The 26,209-nt window shown below is 41.8% G+C and overlaps 1 protein-coding gene across 1 annotated transcript in view; it reads right to left on the reverse strand.

The window, feature by feature from the left end:
* GNB4 (G protein subunit beta 4) overlaps positions 1-26,209 on the reverse strand; it is a gene marked incomplete in the record, with an annotated part of 752,069 nt that overhangs the window by 651,667 nt on the left and 74,193 nt on the right.

Consider the following 26,209-nt stretch of genomic DNA (forward strand, 5'->3'; position numbering starts at 1 on the left):
TTGGAGGTAATATATCTTTCCTTTTTTACATAGAGATGTTCAGGTGATATTTTCATGTCAGCTTTTTACAGTTAGGCTGCATAACTTTCAAGTGATTTAGCATATGAATATTATGTCCCTTTTAATGTGTGCAGCTTCTAAAAGCCTAAGAACAGCTCAGCACAGGGGTGTGTAAAATGACTTAGCAGCTTGACTAAACATATTTAATTTAACAACCAAACTTTACAAAACCAAATGCAAGCTATATGCCTACATTAGACCCCAGACTAAACTTATGGACCCTTCAACCCTTCAGATATGTTAGATATGCTCACATGAGAGACCATACCAAATCCATGCCTTTTTCTGCCCTACTAATCAGCTACATTATAACATCAAAAAACAAGCTAGATGTATTCTCCCTGCACCACTTTATTCCAGCTATATAAACGATATGAGATCTGCTGCATGACCTACCAACCCTGGCTTTAAGGGACATTAAAGTAATTTTGTTTGTAAATAAATAGCATTTATAAGCAGTAGATCTAACACCATTTTGTTGTTAGTATAATTTATGAACAGTACAGGGAAATAAATAAAAATCCTTTAATAAGAAAATAATAAAAGCGATATATACAGGTGATACCTGGTAAAGCTAACATTCTAGACAACCATTTACAACAATAACAATACCATGCCTACTTCCATCTATCACAAACCCACAGACTGTCTCTCATATATTAAATATGACAGTTTTCATCCAAAACACACCATACACTCCATAATGTACAGCTAAGTCATAAGGAACATCAGTATCTGCTCAAACAAAACTAACAGGGAACCAAGACTACCACCCAAGGATAATAGAAAAACATAATTTATGCTTACCTGATAAATTTATTTCTCTTGTAGTGTATCCAGTCCACGGATCATCCATTACTTATGGGATATTCTCCTTCCCAACAGGAAGATGCAAGAGGATCACCCACAGCAGAGCTGCTATATAGCTCCTCCCCTAACTGCCATATCCAGTCATTCGACCGAAACAAACAAAGAAAGCAGAAACCATAGGGTGCAGTGGTGACTGGAGTTTAATTAAATTTTAGACCTGCCTTAAAATGACAGGGCGGGCCGTGGACTGGATACACTACAAGAGAAATAAATTTATCAGGTAAGCATAAATTATGTTTTCTCTTGTTAAGTGTATCCAGTCCACGGATCATCCATTACTTATGGGATACCAATACCAAAGCTAAAGTACACGGATGATGGGAGAGACAAGGCAGGGATTAAGCGGAAGGAACCACTGCCTGAAGAACCTTTCTCCCAAAAACAGCCTCCGAAGAAGCAAAAGTATCAAATTTGTAAAATTTTGAAAAAGGGTGAAGCGAAGACCATGTCGCGGCCTTGCAAATCTGTTCAACAGAGGCCTCATTTTTAAAGGCCCAGGTGGAAGCCACAGCTCTAGTAGAATGAGCTGTAATTCTTTCAGGGGGCTGCTGTCCAGCAGTCTCATAGGCTAGGCGTATAATACTCCGAAGCCAAAAGGAAAGAGAGGTTGCCGAAGCTTTTTGACCTCTCCTCTGTCCAGAATAAACGACAAACAGGGAAGATGTTTGACGAAAATCTTTAGTAGCTTGTAAGTAAAACTTCAAGGCACGGACTACGTCCAGATTATGTAAAAGACGTTCCTTCTTTGAAGAAGGATTAGGACACAATGATGGAACAACAATCTCTTGATTGATATTCTTGTTAGAAACCACCTTAGGTAAAAACCCAGGTTTGTTACGCAGAACTACCTTATCTGCATGAAAAATCAGATAAGGAGAATCACATTGTAAGGCAGATAGCTCAGAGACTCTCCGAGCCGAGGAAATAGCCATCAAAAACAGAACTTTCCAAGATAAAAGCTTAATATCCATGGAATGAAGGGGTTCAAATGGAACTCCTTGAAGAACTTTAAGAACCAAGTTTAAGCTCCATGGGGGAGCAACAGGTTTAAACACAGGCTTAATTCTAACCAAAGCCTGACAAAATGCCTGGACGTCTGGAACTTCTGCCAGACGCTTGTGCAAAAGAATAGACAGAGCAGAAATCTGTCCCTTTAAGGAACTAGCTGATAATCCTTTGTCCAAACCCTCTTGGAGAAAGGACAATATCCTAGGAATCCTAACCTTACTCCATGAGTAATTCTTGGATTCACACCAGTAAAGATATGTACGCCATATCTTGTGATAGATTTTCCTGGTAACAGGCTTTCGTGCCTGTATTAAGATATCAATGACTGACTCGGAGAAGCCACGCTTTGATAGAATCAAGCGTTCAATCTCCATGCAGTCAGTCTCAGAGAAATTAGATTTGGATGATTGAAAGGACCTTGTATTAGAAGGTCCTGTCTTAGAGGCAGAGTCCATGGTGGAAAGGATGACATGTCCACTAGGTCTGCATACCAGGTCCTGCGTGGCCACGCAGGCGCTATGAGAATCACCGATGCTCTCTCCTGTTTGATTTTGGCAATCAGTCGAGGGAGCAGAGGAAACGGTGGAAACACATAAGCCAGGTTGAAGAACCAAGGCGCTGCTAGAGCATCTATCAGCGTCGCTTCTGGGTCCCTGGACCTGGATCCGTAACAAGGAAGCTTGGCGTTCTGGCGAGACGCCATGAGATCCAACTCTGGTTTGCCCCAACGATGAATCAATTGAGCAAACACCTCCGGATGGAGTTCCCACTCCCCCGGGTGAAAAGTCTGACGACTTAGAAAATCCGCCTCCCAGTTCTCCACGCCTGGGATATGGATTGCTGACAGGTGGCAAGAGTGAGTCTCTGCCCAGCGAATTATTTCTGAGACTTCTAACATCGCTAGGGAACTCCTAGTTCCCCCTTGATTGTTGATGTAAGCCACAGTCGTGATATTGTCCGACTGAAATCTGATGAACCTCAGTGTTGCTAACTGAGGCCAAGCCAGAAGAGCATTGAATATTGCTCTTAACTCCAGAATATTTATCGGAAGGAGTTTCTCCTCCTGAGTCCACGATCCCTGTGCCTTCAGGGAGTTCCAGACTGCACCCCAACCTAGAAGGCTGGCATCTGTTGTTACAATTGTCCAATCTGGCCTGCGAAAGGTCATACCCTCGGACAGGTGGACCCGAGACAACCACCAGAGAAGAGAATCTCTGGTCTCTTGATCCAGATTTAGCAGAGGGGACAAATCTGTGTAATCCCCATTCCACTGACTTAGCATGCATAATTGCAGCGGTCTGAGATGTAGGCGCGCAAATGGCACTATGTCCATTGCCGCTACCATTAAGCCGATCACCTCCATACACTGAGCCACCGAAGGGCGCGGAATGGAATGAAGAATACGGCAAGCATTTAGAAGCTTTGATAACCTGGACTCCGTCAGGTAAATTTTCATCTCTACAGAATCTATAAGAGTCCCTAAGAAGGAGACTCTTGTGAGTGGGGATAGAGAACTCTTTTCCTCGTTCACTTTTCACCCGTGCGATCTCAGAAATGCCAGAACTATCTCTGTATGAGACTTGGCAATTTGAAAGCTTGACGCCTGTATCAGGATGTCGTCTAGATACGGAGCCACCGCTATGCCTCGCGGTCTTAGAACCGCCAGAAGTGAGCCCAGAACCTTCGTAAAGATTCTCTGGGCTGTAGCCAACCCGAAGGGAAGAGCTACAAATTGGTAATGCCTGTCTAGAAAGGCAAACCTTGGGTACCGATGATGATCTTTGTGAATCGGTATGTGAAGGTAGGCATCCTTTAAGTCCACTGTGGTCATGTACTGACCCTCTTGGATCATGGGTAGGATGGTCCAAATAGTTTCCATTTTGAAAGATGGAACTCTGAGGAATTTGTTTAAGATCTTTAGATCCAAAATTGGTCTGAAGGTTCCCTCTTTTTTGGGAACCACAAACAGATTTGAATAAAAACCCTGTCCTTGTTCCGTCCGCGGAACTGGATGGATCACTCCCATTACTAGGAGGTCTTGCACACAGCGTAGGAATGCCTCTTTATTTATCTGATTTGTAGATAACCTTGAAAGATTAAATCTCCCTTGTGGAGGGGAAGCTTTGAAGTCCAGAAGATATCCCTGAGATATGATCTCCAACGCCCAGGGATCCTGAACATCTCTTGCCCATGCCTGGGCGAAGAGAAAAAGTCTGCCCCCTACTAGATCCGTCGCCGGATAGGGGGCCGTTCCTTCATGCTGTCTTAGAGGCAGCAGGCTTTCTGGCCTGCTTGCCTTTGTTCCAGGACTGGTTAGGTTTCCAGGCCTGCTTAGATTGAGCAAAAGTTCCCTCTTGTCTTGAAGCGGAGGAAGTTGATGCTGCACCTGCCTTGGAATTTCGAAAGGCACAAAAATTAGACTGTTTGGCCTTTGATTTGGCCCTGTCCTGAGGAAGGGTATGACCCTTACCTCCAGTAATGTCAGCAATAATTTCTTTCAAACCAGGCCCGAATAAGGTCTGCCCCTTGAAAGGAATGTTGAGTAATTTAGACTTTGAAGTCACATCAGCTGACCAGGATTTGAGCCATAGCGCCCTACGCGCCTGGATGGCGAATCCGGAATTCTTAGCCGTTAGTTTAGTCAAATGAACAATGGCATCAGAAACAAATGAGTTAGCTAGCTTAAGAGTTCTAAGCTTGTCAACAATTTCAGTCAAAGGAGCTGTATGGATGGCCTCTTCCAGGGCCTCAAACCAGAATGCCGCCGCAGCAGTGACAGGCGCAATGCATGCAAGGGGCTGTAAAATAAAACCTTGTTGAATAAACATTTTCTTAAGGTAACCCTCTAATTTTTTATCCATTGGATCTGAAAAAGCACAACTGTCCTCAACCAAGCAATACACGGAGGTTCTCAACCTTAAATTTAAAATTAGAAATCTCTGAATCAGGTCTCCCCGAATCAGAGACGTCACCCACAGACTGAAGCTCTCCGTCCTCAGGTTCTGCATATTGTGACGCAGTATCAGACATGGCTCTTACAGCATCTACGCGCTCTGTATCTCGTCTAACCCCAGAGCTATCGCGCTTGCCTCTCAATTCAGGCAATCTGGATAATACCTCTGACAGGGTATTATTCATGATTGCAGCCATGTCCTGCAAAGTAATCGCTATGGGCGTCCCTGATGTACTTGGCGCCATATTAGCGTGCGTCCCTTGAGCGGGAGGCGAAGGGTCCGACACGTGGGAAGAGTTAGTCGGCATAACTTCCCCCTCGACAGACCCCTCTGGTGACAATTCTTTTATAGATAAAGACTGATCTTTACTGTTTAAGGTGAAATCAATACATTTAGTACACATTCTCCTATGGGGCTCCACCATGGCTTTTAAACATAATGAACAAGTATCCTCTGTTTCAGACATGTTTGTACAGACTAGCAATGAGACTAGCAAGCTTGGAAAACACTTTAAAGCAAGTTAACAAGCAATATAAAAAACGTTACTGTGCCTTTAAGAGAAACAAATTTTGACAAAATTTGAAATAACAGTGAAAAAAGGCAGTTACACTACTACAGTGTATGTAACAAGTCAGCAGAGCATTGCACCCACTTGCAAATGGATGATTAACCCCTTAATAACAAAAACAGAATAATAAATGACAAAAACGTTTTTTAAACAGTCAAAACAACTGCCACAGTCTACTGTGATTGTTACCCTCCTCAAACACGACTTTGAAGCCTTTTGAGCCCTTCAGAGATGTCCTGTATCATGCAGAGGGAAGCTGAATGTCTCTGTCAGTATTTTTATCTGCACAGAAAAGCACTAAAATAGGCCCTTCCCACTCATATTGCAACAGTGGAAAGCTTCAGGAAACTGTCTCTAGGCAGAAATCAAACCAGCCATGTGGAAAAAACTAGGCCCCAATAAGTTTTGTCACCAAACATATATAAAAACGATTAACATGCCAGCAAACGTTTTATATTACATTTTTATAAGAGTATGTATCTCTATTAATAAGCCTGATACCAGTAGCTATCACTGCATTTAAGGCTTTACTTACATTAATCCGGTATAAGCTGCATTTTCTAGCAAATTCCATCCCTAGAAAAATATTAACTGCACATACCTTATTGCAGGAAAACCTGCACGCCATTCCCTCTCTGAAGTTACCTCACTCCTCAGAATATGTGAGAACAGCCATGTTCTTATGCTAAGATCATAGAAAATGCAGGCAGATTCTCCTTCTAAATACTGCTTGAGATAAACAGCACACTCCGGTACCATTTAAAAATAACAAACTTTTGATTTAAGAAATAAACTAAGTATAAAACACCACTCTCCTCTTACGACCTCCATCTTTGTTGAGGGTTGCAAGAGAATGACTGGATATGGCAGTTAGGGGAGGAGCTATATAGCAGCTCTGCTGTGGGTGATCCTCTTGCAACTTCCTGTTGGGAAGGAGAATATCCCATAAGTAATGGATGATCCGTGGACTGGATACACTTAACAAGAGAAAATAAGTTCACATAGCTACCATAATACCAAGGGACAAACTCTTGCAATATAGCAGGCCAGCACTGGAGAATAGGAGGGTACTTCTTCTTATCATAACTTATAACCCATAATTAGATATTTTAAGATAAATTGCCAGAGACTTGGTTGCATCCAACTCTCCAAATGGACAGGCAGCTAAAAGAAATTTACTCAGACCCACTCCTCTCATACAGGAAATCCCCAAATCTTAAAAAAATGTTTATCAAAAGCAAACTAGGATATCTCACACACAAAAAAATCTCATTACCCTGCAGCCAAAAGCGATACAAAACCTGCCCTCACATCCTAACAACAGAGACACTCTCACCACCAAGCAAAGAACAAGAATAAAAAATCCTGGTCTGTTTTATTTGCTGTTCTTCAAATGTGGTGTACCACATTATATATAACAAGTGTGTAAATGAGGGATACTGCATTGGAGAAACAGGACAACAAATCAGGAAATGAATGAATCTCCAAAGCTTCAAAATCACCAACACATTAACAAATATACCAGTAGGGAATAATTTCAACAGACCAAATCACAGGATTTGAAAATAACAGTGCTGAAAGCGAACAGATCCCAAAGGGAAAGATGGATTTGGGAATACACATTAATAAGCCTATTTGACTCTTTCAATGCATGATGGAACTTTACCCATGACTTTATGAACTCTTATATTTCCTAAGGACATAGTAAATCTAATTTCTTCATATTAAAACACTCGCTCAGAACTATTTAATCATACAGATGACTAGTAAAATACCCCCTACGCAGCAGAGACAGCCTCATCACATATAAGTGACAGCATCATCCTGCACTATATTTACCACTTTATGATTTCTGAACATGATTACTTAGATATGCATAACAAACATATTTCACCCTGTGAAACCTTTCCTAAAGCCCATACAAGATATCAAGTATTCATGCTTTACAGATGTCATTTTAAATGCCTTACCCTGTATACTGTATACAAACCTCACACCAGACAAATGCTCCCTATAGTCTTTATGTCAGCTGTATGCCCAAACAGATCTCAGATCAAAAGCATCATGTCAGCTGTATGCCCAAACAGATCTCAGATCAGAAGCATCGTGTCAGCTGTATGCCCAAATAGATCTCAGATCACAAGCATCATGTCACATGTATGCCCAAACAGATCTCAGATCAAAAGCATCATGTCAGCTGTATGCCCAAACAGATTTCAGATCAAAAGCATCATGTCAGCTGTATGCCCAAACAGATCTCAGATCACAAGCATTGTGTCAGCTGTATGCCCAAATAGATCTCAGATCACAAGCATCATGTCACATGTATGCCCAAACAGATCTCAGATCACAAGCATCATATCAGCTGTATGCCCAAACAGATGTCAGATCACAAGCATCATGTCAGCTGTATGCCCAAACAGATCTCAGATCAAAAGCATCATGTCAGCTGTATGCCCAAACAGATCTCAGATCACAAGCATTGTGTCAGCTGTATGCCCAAATAGATCTCAGATCACAAGCATCATGTCACATGTATGCCCAAACAGATCTCAGATCACAAGCATCATATCAGCTGTATGCCCAGACAGATCTCAGATCACAAGCATCATGTCAGCTGTATGCCCAAACAGATCTCAGATCACAAGCATCATATCAGCTGTATGTCCAAACAGATCTCAGATCACAAGCATCATGTCAGCTGTATGCCCAAACAGATCTCAGATCACAAGCATCATGTCAGCTGTATGCCCAAACAGATCTCACATCAGAAGCATCATGTCAGCTGTATGCCCAAACAGATCTCAGATCACAAGCATCATGTCACATGTATGCCCAAACAGATCTCAGATCACAAGCATCATGTCAGCTGTATGCCCAAACAGATCTCAGATCAGAAGCATGTCAGCTGTATGCCCAAACAGATCTCAGATCACAAGCATCATGTCAGCTGTATGCCCAAACAGATCTCAGATCACAAGCATCATGTCAGCTGTATGCCCAAACAGATCTCAGGTCAGAAGCATGTCAGCTGTATGCCCAAACAGATCTCAGATCACAAGCATCATGTCAGCTGTATGCCCAAACAGATCTCAGATCAGAAGCATGTCAGTTGTATGCCCAAACAGATCTCAGATCACAAGCATCATGTCAAATGTATGCCCAAACAGATCTCAGATCAGAAGCATGTCAGCTGTATGCCCAAACAGATCTCAGATCAAAAGCATCTTGTCAGCTGTATACCCAAACAGATCTCAGATCACAAGCATCATGTCAGCTGTATGCCCAAACAGATCTCAGATCAGAAGCATGTCAGTTGTATGCCCAAACAGATCTCAGATCACAAGCATCATGTCACATGCATGCCCAAACAGATCTCAGATCAGAAGCATGTCAGCTGTATGCCCAAACAGATCTCAGATCAAAAGCATCTTGTCAGCTGTATACCCAAACAGATCTCAGATCACAAGCATCATGTCAGCTGTATGCCCAAACAGATCTCAGATCACAAGCATCATGTCAGCTGTATGTAGGGTTGCCACCTTCAATACAGAAAAATAAGGGATGCCTGCCGCAGCGGGGCCACACCCCTCGGGGCCACAATGACCACAGGTCCGATGACGTGCCAAGCTTACCCAATGAGAACCCCTTAAAGTATACATTGAGAACTTGCTTTTTCCCATAGGATGCATGCAGCAAAAATAATGGGCAGGTGTCACATTGTTAATGCCATGCAATATAATTAACCTTCTCACTGCCAGGGATTTTATTTATATCAGTGAATATTCTAAAATCCCCAGATCTAGATGCAGTTAAGCCTTGATCCTTGTTTGTGGCTGCAAAAAGGACATCCCCAATTACATACACACATACTGCTGCCATACACTGCTATAGACACGAGCACATTCCTAAACTTCTATCAGCCAACCTGGCTTTAGTCTTCAACAAAGGATACCAAGAGAACAAAGCACTTTGATAACAGAAGTAACTTGGAAAGTTGTTTAAAATTGCGTACCTTATCTGAACCTTATCTGAAAATTGCGTACCTTAACACATTAAAGTAAAATTTTTACTTTATTGTCCCTTTAAGGTAAATTATTTACTATTACTGTCCCATTAAAGGGACATAATACTCATATGCTAAATCACTTGAAACTGATGCAGCATAACTGTAAAAAGTTGACAGGAAAATATCACCTCATGATATCTATGTAAAAAAGGAAGATATTTTACCTCAAAATTTCCTCAGCTCAGCAGAGTAAGTTCTGTGTAAAAAGCTATACTTCAGCTGCTGTCCAACTGCAGTTAAAAAAAATAAAAATTTAAGAATTAACTGCAGCCAATCAGCATCAACAGTGCTGAGGTCATGAACTCTTTTACTGTAATCTCATGAGATTTCACTTAACTCTCATGAGATTTCATAGTAAACTTCCTTAAACTGAATAGGGAAATAACATGAGTATGCACGAGGCTCACTCCCTTGCCTGTCCCGGGACAGGCATATTGATTTGCTGCTTAAAATCCTTTACAATGGGGTGTGAATACTTAGGACATTTTTAGGTAAAATATCTTTCTTTTTAACATAGAGATGCTCAGGTGATATTTTCTAGTCAGCTTTTTACAGCAATGCTGCATCACTTTCAAGTGTTTCAACATTTGGGTATCATTGCCCTTTAAACACTAAATAAATGTTAGATAGAATGATGCATTCACAGAACAGATTAGTCTGATAATAACATGTATTTTAAAAAGTTTCATTAGTTGTTAAAATAGTGACAAAATAAGTGTAAACTTTTAGTGGCCTATTTATCAAATGTCTGTCGGACCTGATCCGACAGTGCGGATCAGGTCCGACAGACATCGCTGAATGCGGAGGGCAATACGCTCTCCGTATTCAGCATTGCACCAGCAGCTCTTGTAGACTCGCAGCCAATCGGCTGCCAGCAAGGGGGTGTCAATCAACCCGATCGTACTCGATCTGGTTGAATTGTGGCGATCTCTGTCCGCCTCATCAGAGCAGGCGGACAGGGTTATGGAGCAGCAGTCTTTAGACCACTGCTTCATAACTGCTGTTTCTGGCGAGTCTTCAGACTCGCCAGAAACACGGGTCCTCAAGCTCCATTGTCTATAAAGCAAAGGGAGCTACCATGTTGCAACTTAGGTTACTTTCTCTGCTGTTGCCAATTAGGGAAAGTTATAAATAGGTCACTAGAGTGTGCCGCCAATGGCTGGATAGAATATAACAGTGTTCTGCTCTTCTATTTCTATCAGGAACTGAAATGCTCACAATTTCAAAATGGAATTACAGGAATAGGGGACAAAATAAATCATTAAAATACATTGTAGTTTTTTTTTAATATATAAGATTTATAATTTTTGTATTACCATCTCAAAGTGTTTAATGGCCCTTTAAAAAGTTCTCATAGATATAAACTTAATAGATCTTAGAATTCCAACCTGTCTTACAGAATGGATGTATATTGATTTAAAATGCTGACATTTAATATTTGTTTACACTAGTATGAAAACAGAATTTATGCTTACCTGATAAATTACTTTTTCCAACGGTGTGTCCAGTCCACGCCGGTCCACGGCGTCATCCATAACTTGTGGGAATATCTCTTCCCCAACAGGAAATGGCAAAGAGTACAGCAAAAGCTGTCCATATAGTCCCTCCTAGGCTCCGCCCACTCCAGTCATTCGACCGACGGACAGGAGAAAAACAGGAGAAACAATAGGGTGCCGTGGTGACTGTAGTTAAAGAAATAAATTCATCAAACCTGATTAAAAAACCAGGGCGGGCCGTGGACCGGACACACCGTTGGAGAAAGTAATTTATCAGGTAAGCATAAATTCTGTTTTCTCCAACATTTCTCCAACATTGGTGTGTCCGGTCCACGGCGTCATCCATAACTTGTGGGAACCAATACCAAAGCTTTAGGACACGGATGAAGGGAGGGAACCAATCAGGTTGCCTAAACGGAAGGCACCACGGCTTGCAAAACCATTCTCCCAAAAATAGCCTCCAAAGAAGCAAAAGTATCAAATTTGTAGAATTTGGCAAAAGTGTGCAGGGAAGACCAAGTCGCTGCCTTACATATCTGATCAACAGAAGCCTTGTTCTTGAAAGCCCATGTGGAAGCCACAGCCCTAGTAGAGTGAGCTGTGATGCGTCCGGCAGTCTCGTAAGCCAATCGGATGATGCTTTTCAGCCAAAAGGAAAGAGAGGTAGCAGTAGCTTTTTGACCTCTCCTCTTGCCAGAATAAACGACAAACAGAGAAGACGTTTGTCTGAAATCCTTTGTTGCTTCTAAATAGAACTTTAAAGCACGAACTAGATTGTGTAACAAACGTTCCTTCTTTGAAACTGGATTCGGACACAAAAAAGGTACAACTATTTCCTGGTTAATATTCTTGTTGGAAACAACCTTTGGAAGAAAACCAGGTTTAGTACGCAAAACAACCTTATCTGAATGGAACACCAGATAGGGCGGATTACACTGCAGAGCAGATAACTCAGAAACTCTTCTAGCAGAAGAAATAGCAACCAAAAACAGAACTTTCTAAGATAACATCTTGATATCTATGGAATGTAGAGGTTCAAACGGAACCCCTTGAAGAACTGAAAGAACTAAATTCAGACTCCAGGGAGGAGTCAAAGGTCTGTAAACAGGCTTGATCCTGACCAAAGCCTGAACAAAAGCTTGAACATCAGGCACAGCTGCCAATCGTTTGTGTAATAAGACAGATAAAGCAGAAATCTGTCCCTTTAGAGAACTCGCTGATAATCCCTTATCCAAACCTTCTTGGAGAAAAGAAAGGATCCTAGGAATTTTGATCTTACTCCATGAGAATCCCTTGGATTCACACCAACAGATATATCTTTTCCATATTTTATGGTAAATCTTCCTAGTTACAGGTTTTCTGGCTTGTATCAGAGTATTTATTACAGAATCCGAAAACCCACGCTTAGATAAAATCAAACGTTCAATTTCCAAGCCGTTAGCTGAAGGGAAACTAGATTTGGATGTTCGAATGGACCTTGTACTAGAAGATCCTGTCTCAAAGGTAGCTTCCATGGTGGAGCCGATGACATATTCACCAGGTCTGCATACCAAGTCCTGCGTGGCCACGCAGGAGCTATCAACATCACCGAGGCCCTCTCCTGCTTGATCCTGGCTACCAGCCTGGGAATGAGAGGAAACGGTGGAAACACATAAGCTAGGTTGAAGGCCCAAGGCGCCACTAATGCATCCACTAGAGTCGCCTTGGGATCCCTGGATCTGGACCCGTAGCAAGGAACCTTGAAGTTCTGACGAGACGCCATTAGATCCATGTCTGGAATGCCCCATAATTGAGTCAACTGGGCAAAGATCTCCGGGTGGAGTTCCCACTCCCCCGGATGGAATGTCTGACGACTCAGATAATCCGCCTCCCAGTTTTCCACTCCTGGGATGTGGATCGCAGATAGGTGGCAGGAGTGATCCTCCGCCCATTTTAAGATTTTGGTCACTTCTCTCATCGCCAGGGAACTCCTTGTTCCCCCCTGATGATTGATGTAAGCAACAGTCGTCATGTTGTCTGATTGGAATCTTATGAATCTGGCCTTTGCTAGTTGAGGCCAAGCCTTGAGAGCATTGAATATCGCTCTCAGTTCCAGAATGTTTATCGGGAGAAGAGACTCTTCCCGAGACCATAGCCCCTGAGCTTTCAGGGAGTTCCAGACCGCGCCACAGCCCACTAGACTGGCGTCGGTCGTGACGATGACCCACTCTGGTCTGCGGAAACTCATTCCCTGGGACAGGTGGTCCTGGGTTAGCCACCAACGGAGTGAGTCTCTGGTCTTCTGATCTACTTGAATCACTGGAGACAAGTCTGTAAAGTCCCCATTCCACTGTTTCAGCATGCACAGTTGTAATGGTCTTAGATGAATTCGCGCAAAAGGAACTATGTCCATTGCTGCAACCATCAACCCTACTACTTCCATGCACTGAGCTATGGAAGGACGTGGAACAGAATGAAGAACTTGACAAGCGCTTAGAAGTTTTGACTTTCTGACATCTGTTAGGAAAATCTTAATTTCTAAAGAATCTATTATTGTCCCCAAGAAAGGGACTCTTGTCGACGGAGACAGGGAACTTTTTTCTATGTTCACTTTCCATCCGTGAGATCTGAGAAAGGCCAGAATGATGTCTGTGTGAGCCTTTGCCTTTGAAAGAGATGACGCTTGTATCAGAATGTCGTCCAAACAAGGTGCCACTGCAATGCACCTTGGTCTTAGAACCGCTAGAAGGGACCCGAGTACCTTTGTGAAAATCCTTGGAGCAGTGGCTAGCCCGAATGGGAGAGCCACAAACTGGTAATGTTTGTCCAGAAAGGCGAACCTTAGGAACTGATGATGATCTTTGTGGATAGGAATATGTAGATACGCATCCTTTAGATCCACGGTAGTCATAAATTGACCCTCCTGGATTGTAGGTAAAATCGTTCGAATGGTTTCCATTTTGAACGATGGCACTCTGAGAAATTTGTTTAGGATCTTTAAATCCAGAATTGGTCTGAAAGTTCCCTCTTTTTTGGGAACTACAAACAGATTTGAGTAAAACCCCATTCCTTGTTCCACGGATGGAACTGGGTGTATCACTCCCATTTTTAACAGGTCTTCTACACAATGTAAGAATGCCTGTCTCTTTATTTGGTTTGAAGATAAGTGAGACATGTGGAACCTTCCCCTTGGGGGTAGTTCCTTGAATTCCAGAAGATAACCCTGAGAAACTATTTCTAGTGCCCAGGGATCCTGAACATCTCTTGCCCAAGCCTGAGCGAAGAGAGAGAGTCTGCCCCCTACTAGATCCGGTCCCGGATCGGGGGCTACTCCTTCATGCTGTTTTGTTAGCAGCAGCAGGTTTCTTGGCCTGCTTACCCTTGTTCCAGCCTTGCATTGGTTTCCAAGCTGGTTTGGTTTGCGAAGCATTACCCTCTTGTCTAGAGGCTGCAGAGTTGGAGGCCGGTCCATTCCTGAAATTGCGAAAGGAACGAAAATTAGACTTATTCTTGGCTTTGAAAGGCCTATCTTGTGAGAGGGTGTGGCCCTTACCCCCAGTGATGTCTGAGATAATCTCTTTCAATTCTGGCCCAAAAAGAGTTTTACCCTTGAAGGGGATATTAAGCAATTTTGTCTTGGAAGATACATCCGCTGACCAAGACTTTAGCCAGAGCGCTCTGCGCGCCACAATTGCAAACCCAGAATTTTTCGCCGCTAATCTAGCTAACTGCAAAGCGGCATCTAAAATAAAGAAATTAGCTAACTTAAGTGCGTGAACTCTGTCCATAACCTCCTCATACGGAGTCTCTCTACTGAGCGACTTTTCTAGTTCCTCGAACCAGAACCACGCTGCTGTAGTGACAGGAATAATGCACGAAATAGGTTGCAGGAGGTAACCTTGCTGTACAAAAATCTTTTTAAGCAAACCCTCCAATTTTTTATCCATAGGATCTTTGAAAGCACAATTATCCTCGATAGGAATAGTAGTGCGCTTGGCTAGTGTAGAAACTGCCCCCTCGACCTTAGGGACTGTCTGCCATAAGTCCTTTCTGGGGTCGACCATAGGAAATAATTTATTAAATATAGGAGGGGGAACAAAAGGTATGCCGGGCTTCTCCCACTCCTTATTCACTATGTCCGCCACCCGCTTGGGTATAGGAAAAGCGTCGGGGTGCACCGGAACCTCTAGCAACTTGTCCATCTTGCACAATTTTTCTGGAATGACCAGGTTGTCACAATCATCCAGAGTAGATAACACCTCCTTAAGCAGTGCGCGGAGATGCTCTAATTTAAATTTAAATGTCACAACATCAGGTTCTGCCTGTTGAGAAATTCTACCTGAATCTGAAATTTCCCCATCTGACAAAACCTCCCTCATGGCCCCTTCAGATTGGTGTGAGGGTATGACAGAGCAATTATCATCAGCGCCCTCCTGCTCTACAGTGTTTAAAACAGAGCAATCACGCTTTCTCTGATATGCAGGCATTTTGGATAAAATATTTGCTATGGAGTTATCCATTACTGCCGTCAATTGTTGCATAGTAATAAGCATTGGCGCGCTAGAAGTACTAGGGGTCTCCTGCGTGGGCAAAACTGGTGTAGACACAGAAGGAGATGATGTAGAACTATGTCTACTCCCTTCATCTGATGAATCATCTTGGGCAACTTTACTATCTGTGGCAGTACTGTCCTTACTTTGTTTGGACGCTATGGCACAATTATCACACAATTTTGAAGGGGGAGACACATTGGCTTCCATACATACAGAACATAGTTTATCTGAAGGCACAGACATGTTAAACAGGCTTAAACTTGTCAATACAGTACAAAAAACGTTTTTAAACAAAAACCGTTACTGTCTCTTTAAATTTTAAACAGTGCACACTTTATTACTGAATATGTGAAAAACTATGAAGGAATTGTTCAAATTTAACCAAATTTTCACCACAGTGTCTTAAAGCATTCAAAGTATTGCACCCCAATTTTGAGACCTTTAACCCTTAAAATGAAGAAACCGGAACCTTTTCAACAACTTTCAGACCCACACACATGCAGCTGCATGTCCTGCTCTCAAAAGTAACTGCGCAGTAATGACGCGAAAATGAGGCTCAGCCTACTACAGGGAGGCCCTTCCTGACTGAAAAGGTTTCTAAACCAGTGCCTGGCGTTAAAAAAAACATAATTTATGCTTACCTGATAAATTTATTTCTCTTGTAGTGTGTTCAGTCCACGGGTCATCCATTACTTATGGGATATATTCTCCTTCCCAACAGGAAGTTGCAAGAGGATCACCCAAGCAGAGCTGCAATATAGCTCCTCCCCTCACATGTCATATCCAGTCATTCGACCGAAACAAGACGAGAAAGGAGAAACTATAGGGTGCAGTGGTGACTGGAGTTATAATTTAAAATTTAGAACCTGCCTCAAAAGGACAGGGCGGGCCTTGGACTGAACACACTACAAGAGAAATAAATTTATCAGGTAAGCATAAATTATGTTTTCTCTTGTTAAGTGTGTTCAGTCCATGGGTCATCCATTACTTATGGGATACCAATACCAAAGCTAAAGTACACGGATGATGGGAGGGACAAGGCAGGAACATTAAACTGAAGGAACCACTGCCTGTAGAACCTTTCTCCCAAAAACAGCCTCCGAAGAAGCAAAAGTGTATGAAGTGAAGACCAAGTTGCAGCCTTGCAAATCTGTTCAATAGAGGCCTCATTCTTAAAGGCCCAGGTGGAAGCCACAGCTCTAGTGGAATGAGCTGTAATTCTTTCAGGGGGCTGCTGCCCAGCAGTCTCATAGGCTAAACGTATTATGCTACGAAGCCAAAAAGAGAGAGAGGTGGCCGAAGCCTTTTGACCTCTCCTCTGTCCAGAATAAACGACAAACAGAGAAGAAGTTTGCCGAAAATCTTTAGATGCCTGTAAGTAGAACTTCAGGGCACGGACTACGTCCAGATTATGCAAAAGACGTTCCTTCTTTGAAGAAGGATTAGGACATAATGATGGAACAACAATCTCTTGATTGATATTCCTGTTAGAAACAACCTTAGGTAAAAACCCAGGTTTAGTACGCAGGACTACCTTGTCTGAATGAAAGATCAGATAAGGAGAATCACAATGTAAGGCAGATAACTCAGAGACTCTTTGAGCCGAGGAAATAGCCATCAAAAACAGAACTTTCCAAGATAAAAGCTTAATATCAATGGAATGAAGGGGTTCAAACGGAACACCCTGAAGAACTTTAAGAACCAAGTTTAAGCTAAACGGAGGAGCAACAGCTTTAAACACAGGCTTAATCCTAGCCAAAGCCTGACAGAAAGCCTGGACGTCTGGATTCTCTGCCAGACGCTTGTGTAAAAGAATAGACAGAGCAGAAATCTGTCCCTTTAGTGAACTAGCGGATAAGCCCTTTTCTAAACCCTCTTGAAGAAAAGACAATATCCTAGGAATCCTTACCTTACTCCATGAGTAACTCTTGGATTCACACCAATATAAATATTTACGCCATATCTTGTGGTAAATTTTTCTGGTAACAGGTTTCCGAGCCTGTATTAATGTATCAATAACCGAATCCGAAAACCCACACTTTGATAGAATCAAGCGTTCAATTTCCAAGCAGTCAGCCTCAGAGAAATTAGGTTTGGATGGTTGAAGGGACCCTGAATTAGAAGGTCCTGCCTCAGGGGTAGAGACCATGGTGGACAGGACGACATGTCCACTAGATCTGCATACCAGGTCCTGCGTGGCCACGCAGGCGCTATCAGAATCACCAATGCTCTCTCCTGTTTGATCCTGGCAATCAGTCGAGGTAGCAACGGAAAAGGTGGAAACACATAAGCTATGTTGAAAACCCAAGGGGCTGCTAGTGCATCTACCAGCACCGCTCCCGGGTCCCTGGACCTGGATCCGTAACAAGGAAGCTTGGCGTTCTGGCGAGATGCCATGAGATCCAGATCCGGTTTGCCCCAACGACGAATCAGTTGAGCAAATACCTCCGGGTGAAGTTCCCACTCCCCCGGATGAAAAGTCTGGCGACTTAGAAAATCCGCCTCCCAGTTCTCCACGCCTGGGATGTAGATCGCTGACAGGTGGCAAGAGTGAGACTCTGCCCAGCGAATTATCTTCGAGACTTCCAACATCGCTAGGGAACTCCTGGTTCCCCCTTGATGATTGATGTAAGCCACAGTCGTGATGTTGTCCGACTGAAATCTGATGAACCTCAGTGTTGCTAACTGAGGCCAAGCTAGAAGAGCATTGAATATTGCTCTTAATTCTAGAATGTTTATCGGGAGGAGTTTCTCCTCCTGAGTCCACGATCCCTGAGCCTTCAGGGAGCTCCAGACTGCTCCCCAGCCTAGTAGGCTGGCATCTGTTGTTACAATCGTCCAATCCGGTCTGCGAAAAGTCATTCCTTTGGACAGATGAACCCGTGACAACCACCAGAGAAGAGAATCTCTGGTCTCCTGGTCCAGATTTAGCAAAGGGGACAGATCTGAGTAATCCCCGTTCCATTGACTTAGCATGCATAGTTGCAGCGGTCTGAGATGTAGGCGCGCAAATGGCACTATGTCCATTGCCGCGACCATTAAGCCGATTACTTCCATGCACTGAGCTACTGATGGGCTTGGAATGGAGTGAAGGACACGGCAAGCATTGAGAATCTTTGATAACCTGGACTCCGTCAGGTAAATTTTCATCTCTACAGAATCTATAAGAGTCCCTAGAAAAGGGACCCTTGTGAGTGGTAATAGAGAACTCTTTTCCACGTTCACTTTCCACCCATGCAACCTCAGAAATGCTAGAACTATCTCTGTATGAGACTTTGCATTTTGAAAAGTTGACGCTTGTATCAGAATGTCGTCTAGGTACGGAGCCACCGCTATGCCTCGTGGTCTTAGTACCGCCAGAAGTGAGCCCAGAACCTTTGTAAAAATTCTCGGGGCCGTAGCTAACCCGAAGGGAAGAGCTACAAACTGGTAATGCCTGTCTAGAAAGGCAAACCTTAGGTACCGATAATGATCTTTGTGAATCGGTATGTGAAGGTAGGCATCCTTTAAGTCCACTGTGGTCATATATTGACCCTCTTGGATCATGGGTAGGATGGTCCGAATGGTTTCCATCTTGAACGATGGAACCCTTAGGAACTTGTTTAAGATTTTTAAGTCTAAGATTGGTCTGAAGGTTCCCTCTCTTTTGGGAACCACAAACAGATTTGAATAAAACCCTTGCCCCTGTTCCGTTCGCGGAACTGGGTGGATCACTCCTATCACTAAGAGGTCTTGTACACATTGTAGAAATGCCTCTTTCTTTACTAGGTTTGTTGATAACCTTGACAGATGAAACCTCCCTTGTGGAGGAGAAGTTTTGAAATCCAGAAGGTATCCCTGAGATATAATCTCCAACGTCCAGGGATCCTGTACATCTCTTGCCCAAGCCTGGGCGAAGAGAGAAAGTCTGCCCCCCACTAGATCTGTCTCTGGAAAGGGGGCCCTGTCTTCATGCTGTCTTAGGGGCGGAAGTAGGCTTTCTGGCCTGCTTGCCCTTGTTCCATGACTGGTTGCCTTTCCAACCCTGTCTGTAACGAGCAGTAGTTCCTTCCTGTTTTGGAGCGGAGGAAGTTGATGCTGCTCCTGCCTTGAAATTACGAAAGGCACGAAAATTAGACTGTTTGGCCTTTGATTTGGCCCTGTCCTGAGGAAGGGTGTGGCCCTTACCTCCAGTAATGTCAGCAATAATTTCCTTCAAGCCGGGCCCGAATAAGGTCTGCCCTTTGAAAGGAATGTTCAGTAGTTTAGACTTAGAAGTTACATCTGCTGACCAGGATTTAAGCCATAGCGCTCTGCGCGCCTGTATGGCGAATCCGGAATTCTTAGCCGTAAGTTTGGTTAAATGCACTACGGCATCCGAAACAAACGCATTAGCCAGCTTAAGGGTTCTAATCTTGCTCAAAGACTCATCCAATGGTGCTGTGCGAATCGCCTCTTCCAGAGACTCAAACCAGAATGCCGCTGCAGCAGTGACAGGCGCAATGCATGCAAGAGGCTGTAATATAAAACCTTGTTGAACAAACATTTTCTTAAGGTAACCCTTCTATTGGGCTCCACATCGGCTTTTAAACATAATGAACAAGCAGATTCCTCTGTATCAGACATGTTTAAACAGACTAGCAATGAAGCTAGCAAGCTTGGAAATTACATTCAATAAGTTTACAAGCAATATAAAAAAAACGCTGCAGCGCTTTTAAAAAACACAGTTGAATAACAAAGAACTTATTCAGTTATAGTCAACAATTCTTTAAATGTATTAATTAGCAGAGGATTGCACCCATTAGCAAAAGGATGATTAACCCCTCAGTACCCAAAAAACGGATATCAAATTAAGATTTAACGCTTTTATCACAGTCAAACACACTGTCACAGGTCTGCTGTGACTGATTACCTCCCTCAAAAACGAATTTTGAAGACCCCTGAGCTCTCTAGAGACGTCCTGGATCAAGGAGGAAGAAGCAGGAAGACTGTGCTAGAATTTTAACTGCGCAACAAGGCGCTAAAAAAGGCCCCTCCCACTCATTTACAACAGTGGGAGACCTGATATAACGGTTTCTATGCAGAAATATACGTTAGCCATGTGGAAAAAAATCATGCCCAAAAGGATTTATCACCAAAATACCTCACAAAACGAATAACATGCCAGTAAACGTTTTAAACACAAATTTCTTTTAATGTCATGCAAAGTTATCACTAAGCCTGCTACCAGTCGCTTCCACTGCAGATAAGGCTTAAGCATTATTTCAGTATTAACAGTATTTTCTCAGTCAAATTCTAGTCCCTAGAAAATAACTCTACTGTGCATACATTTATCAGCCTGATACCAGTCACTACTACTGCATTTAAGGCTGTACTTACATCATACGGGTAACAGCAGTGTTTTCTTAGTCAATTCCATTCCCAGAAAATATTGTACTTCATATACCTCATTTGCGGGGGACCCCGCATGCTATTCCCATTGTCTGAAGTTACCCCACTCCTCAGAATGTCGAGAACAGCCAGTGGATCTTAGTTACGCCTGCTAAGATCATAGAAAACGCAGGCAGTTTCTTCTTCCAAATACTGCCTGAGATAGAAAAACAGCACACTCCGGTGCCATTTAAAATAACAAACTTTTGATTGAAGAATAATTAAGTAAAAACTCCGACTCCTCTCGCGACCTCCTTCTTTGTTGAGGGTTGCAAGAGAATGACTGGATATGACATGTGAGGGGAGGAGCTATATAGCAGCTCTGCTTGGGTGATCCTCTTGCAACTTCCTGTTGGGAAGGAGAATATATCCCATAAGTAATGGATGACCCGTGGACTGAACACACTTAACAAGAGAAAAACGTTCCCCAAAGTTTATAAGTGTGAATATCAATATCAAGCTTCATAAAATGCCCAAATAAAGCAATCGATCTTGCCCATAAAAGTGTCTACCAGTTTTATAGCCCATATTAAGCCCTTTATTCTGTTTGAGACTAAGAAAATGGCTTACCGGTCCCCATGAGGGGAAATGACAGCCTTCCAGCATTACATAGTCTTGTTAGAAAAATGGCTAGTCATACCTTAAGCAGAAAAGTCTGCTAACTGTTTCCCCCAACTGAAGTTATTTAATCTCAACAGTCCGATGTGGAAACAGCAAACGATTTTAGTTACTGCTGCTAAAATCATATTCCTCTCACAAACAGAACTCTTCATCTTTTTCTGTTTCAGAGTAAATAGTACATACCAGCACTATTTTAAAATAACAAACTCTTGATAGTAGAATAAAAAACTACAACTAAACACCACATACTCTTCCCCATCTCCGTGGAGATGTTGCCTGTGCAACGGCAAAGAGAATGACTGGGGTGGGCGGAGCCTAGGAGGGACTATATGGACAGCTTTTGCTGTACTCTTTGCCATTTCCTGTTGGGGAAGAGATATTCCCACAAGTTATGGATGACGCCGTGGACCGGACACACCAATGTTGGAGAAATAAATCTATAAATACATATTGCTATCAATACAACTGTCATGTTCAATTTACTGTATCATTTCAAGTCCAGCCTAAACAGCATTAGAGTAATTTGGGTTTAAAAACTTGAAAACGAATTAAAAATGTTTTGTTTTATTTTTATTTTTTTAAATAAAAATAAAACAAATATACACATCAGAAGCATCATGTCAGCTGTATGCCCAAACAGATCTCACATCAGAAGCATCATGTCAGCTGTATGCTCAAAACAGATCTCACATCAGAAGCATCATGTCAGCTGTATGTGCAAACAGATCTCAAATCAGAAGCATCATGTCAGCTGTATGCCCAAACAGATCTCAAATCAGAAGCATCATGTCAGCTGTATGCCCAAACAGATCTCAAATCAGAAGCATCATGTCAGCTGTATGCCCAAACAGATCTCACATCAGAAGCATCATGCCAGCTGTATGTGCAAACAGACTTCAAATCAGAAGCATCATGTCAGCTGTATGCCCAAACAGATCTCAAATCAGAAGCATCATGTCAGCTGTATGCCCAAACAGATCTCACATCAGAAGCATCATGCCAGCTGTATGTGCAAACAGACTTCAAATCAGAAGCATCATGTCAGCTGTATGCCCAAACAGACCTCAAATCAGAAGCATCATGTCAGCTGTATGCCCAAACAGATCTCAAATCAGAAGCATCATGTCAGCTGTATGCCCAAACAGATCTCAAATCAGAAGCATCATGTCAGCTGTATGCTCAAAACAGATACCCGATCAGAAGCATCATGTCAGCTGTATGCCCAAACAGATCTCACATCAGAAGCATCATGTCAGCTGTATGCCTAAACAAATGTCACATCAGAAGCATCATGTCAGCTGTATGCCCAAACAGATCTCACATCAGAAGCATCATGTAGGCTGTATGCCCAAACAGATCTCACATCAGAAGCATCATGTCAGCTGTATGCCCAAACAGATCTCACATCAGAAGCATCATGTCAGCTGTATGCCCAAACAGATCTCACATCAGAAGCATCATGTCACATGTATGCCCAAACAGATCTCACATCAGAAGCATCATGTCAGCTCTATGCCCAAACAGATCTCACATCAGAAGCATCATGTCAGCTGTATGCCCAAACAGATCTCACATTAGAAGCATCATGTCAGCTGTATGCCCAAACAGATCTCACATCAGAAGCATCATGTCAGCTGTATGCCCAAACAGATCTCACATCAGAAGCATCATGTCACATGTATGCCCAAACAGATCTCACATCAGAAGCATCATGTCAGCTCTATGCCCAAACAGATCTCACATCAAAAGCATCATGTCAGCTGTATGCTCAAAACAGATACCAGATCAGATGACTCTCCCCTTCCAATTATTATATTATATGATTAGAACAGTAACCGCATTTTACCAGTTTTGTGCCCAACTAGGCATCAAATTTTATGCATGACCTTGTACCCCTTTATGCCAGCTATAAATCTAAATTGATCCTAGATTAAAGGATTATAAAAGTATGCAAAATTAATTATTCTAAATAAATAAATAAATAATAAATAAAATAAATAAATAAAAAATAAAGAAATAAAGCTTTCTTCTTGTTAAACAATTTATTTTTATTTTGCCTTATGACATAAAATGTTCTAGCCTCCAAAAATGGTTGTGTCTTGACTGAAAAATAAAGGCCAATTGTTGCATGTTTAATTTAAATATTAATAAGGTCCCACTTGCATGCGCATTGTGCTTATAGCCATTAGCATGTGCATTATCTTAAATTTTTGTATTATTTTATTTCAGGGTCGTAATATTAATGCATGCGCAAAACTCTTTTATTATCAATTTTATTCTATGTTAATATTAAAAAAATGTTGCTCATTCGTCTAGGGGTGATGTTCAGAGCCTGTCAAAGGTCCTCTCTTATGAAATTCCTAACTTATACTTACTGTTTTCATACTAATGTCTAGTGCATATTCTCCCAATTCTTTCATCAACCCCTGATCACTTACTCACACTTGTCGGAAGTGCTGAGAGACAGAGAAAAAACTCCAATGGAGAAGGACATCTCACTTTCCCTGGAACTTTATGTGTAATTAATCTGATTAAAAGGATGACAGAACCATGACCAATAGAATTGCTTTAGTCATATTTAATTTTAAAGTTTTGTTGTTTTTTTTTCATAAGCATGTTTTATGTACTTGTTTTCCAGAGAGTTTAATACCATTAAAGTCCCACAGGGTTCTTGGAGTAATTTTCTATAGATGCTCCTGTCTAAATGCTATTTTGTACATATGCAGCTTTTTCTCCATGAAAGTAGCACCTTTTTAAGATCAAATTAAGAAGACTATTTCTAGAAACCCTCTGAGGTGAAAGCAACAGTTTTGGTTGTGAGTTTGGCACAGTTTCTGTCAGTTTATTTTTAAATTGTCTATTATATTTAGCTGTACTGTCTGAGTTCTTTTTATGATGCATGTGAAAATTTAGAACTGATTTTTTACACTGTTGTTGCAAAAACAAGGCACATGGTCTGTTAATTTATTTTACAATAAACTGAAAATTCTGATCTGCATTAATTATTCATATAGGGCCAGATTACAAAAAGCGCACTATCAGATTTTTTTTTTACAAAGTTAGCGTGAGAGCAAAACCCGATGGGAACTAACTTCAGGACTTCGGTCATTGCAACCGCGTTAACTTCTTCTCCTGATAGACTTCAATGGATCTCTTTGTTCAAAACACCTGACATTCATTAGACCAACTGCTCTAAACCCAAAGGTAGTTATGCATATTTTACATTCCAATGTTCTTCACATAGAAGAAAATATTTTTTATTTTTTTAAATATATATATTTCTATATATATTTGATGATTTTTTTTAAATATATATGAAGACCTATATATCTATATGAATATATACAGGTATAGATAATATATGAATATATACAGGTATAGATAGATATATACAGATATATATTGAAATATATAATATACAGTTATGGCCAAAAATATTGGCACCCTTGCATTTCTGTAAGATAATGCACCACTTCACCCAGAAAAATGTTGCAATTAGAAATGTTTAGGCATTCTCATGTTTATTTATTTTGTTTGTATTGGTATGATAGAAAAAAGGAGCCAAATCTGACACATCCCATGCAAAACTCCAAAAATGGACTGGACAAAATTATTGGCACCCTCAATTTAATATTTGGTAGCACACCCCTTGGGAAAAATAACTGAAATCAATCGCTTCCTGTAACCATCAATGAGTTTCTTACACCTCTCTACTGGAATTTTGGACCACTCTTCTTTCGCCAACTGCTCCAGGTCCAGATTGGAAGGGTTCCTTTTCTCAACTGCTGTTTTGAGATCTGTGCACAGGTGATCTATGGGAATGAGATCTTAATTAATTGCTGGCCAGTTCAGTACTCTGCAGTGCTTTGTCTTAAACCATTTCTGGGTCCTTTTTGACATGTGCTTTGGGTCATTGTCCTGCTATAAGACCCATGACCTCTGACAGAGACCCAACTTTCTGACACTGGGCCCTACATTGCACCACAGAATTCTTTGGTAGTCTTCAGATTTCATAATGCCATGCAGATAGTCAAGACGTTCAGTGCCTGAAGCAGCAAAGCAACGCCAAAACATCAGTGAGCCTCCACCATGTTTGACTGTAGGGACTGTATTCTTTTCTTTAAAAGCCTTGTTTCTTTTTCTGAAAACAGTAATTAAGATAATTAAATTATGAAAAGTGGGGCATACTACAAACGGGAAGTTAGCAGATGACCTCTCCACAGCATACTCTTGCTTTAGAAACCTTCCATCTAAGGCAAATAAGACTTAAATACTAGAAAATTAAAAGAAAGATAGAGAGCACTTTCTTCTCACTTTGGCAAGTCAACAGTTAAAAGCTCAGTGCATTTTGAGAGATTCGGAAATAAAGGAGGGAAATATTTAGCAAACCTGTTCAATAAATCAAAGAAGAGAAAGTATATAGTGCCTATAAATGAGGAAGGGAGAATTACCAATAAAGTAGAGGAAATTTCTATGCTTTTCCAAAAATATTTCACACATTGATATACTTCCCAAACTCCTAGGAGTGAGGACATTCTTGGATTCTTCGAGATCATTTGTGAGCTAAAAGAACTCTATGATCAGTTTTAGTCCTATAAGCAAAAGATGTCACCTCAATTTAA

This window comes from Bombina bombina, chromosome 4, assembly GCF_027579735.1.
Source record: "Bombina bombina isolate aBomBom1 chromosome 4, aBomBom1.pri, whole genome shotgun sequence".
NCBI classification, from domain to species: Eukaryota; Metazoa; Chordata; class Amphibia; order Anura; family Bombinatoridae; genus Bombina; species Bombina bombina.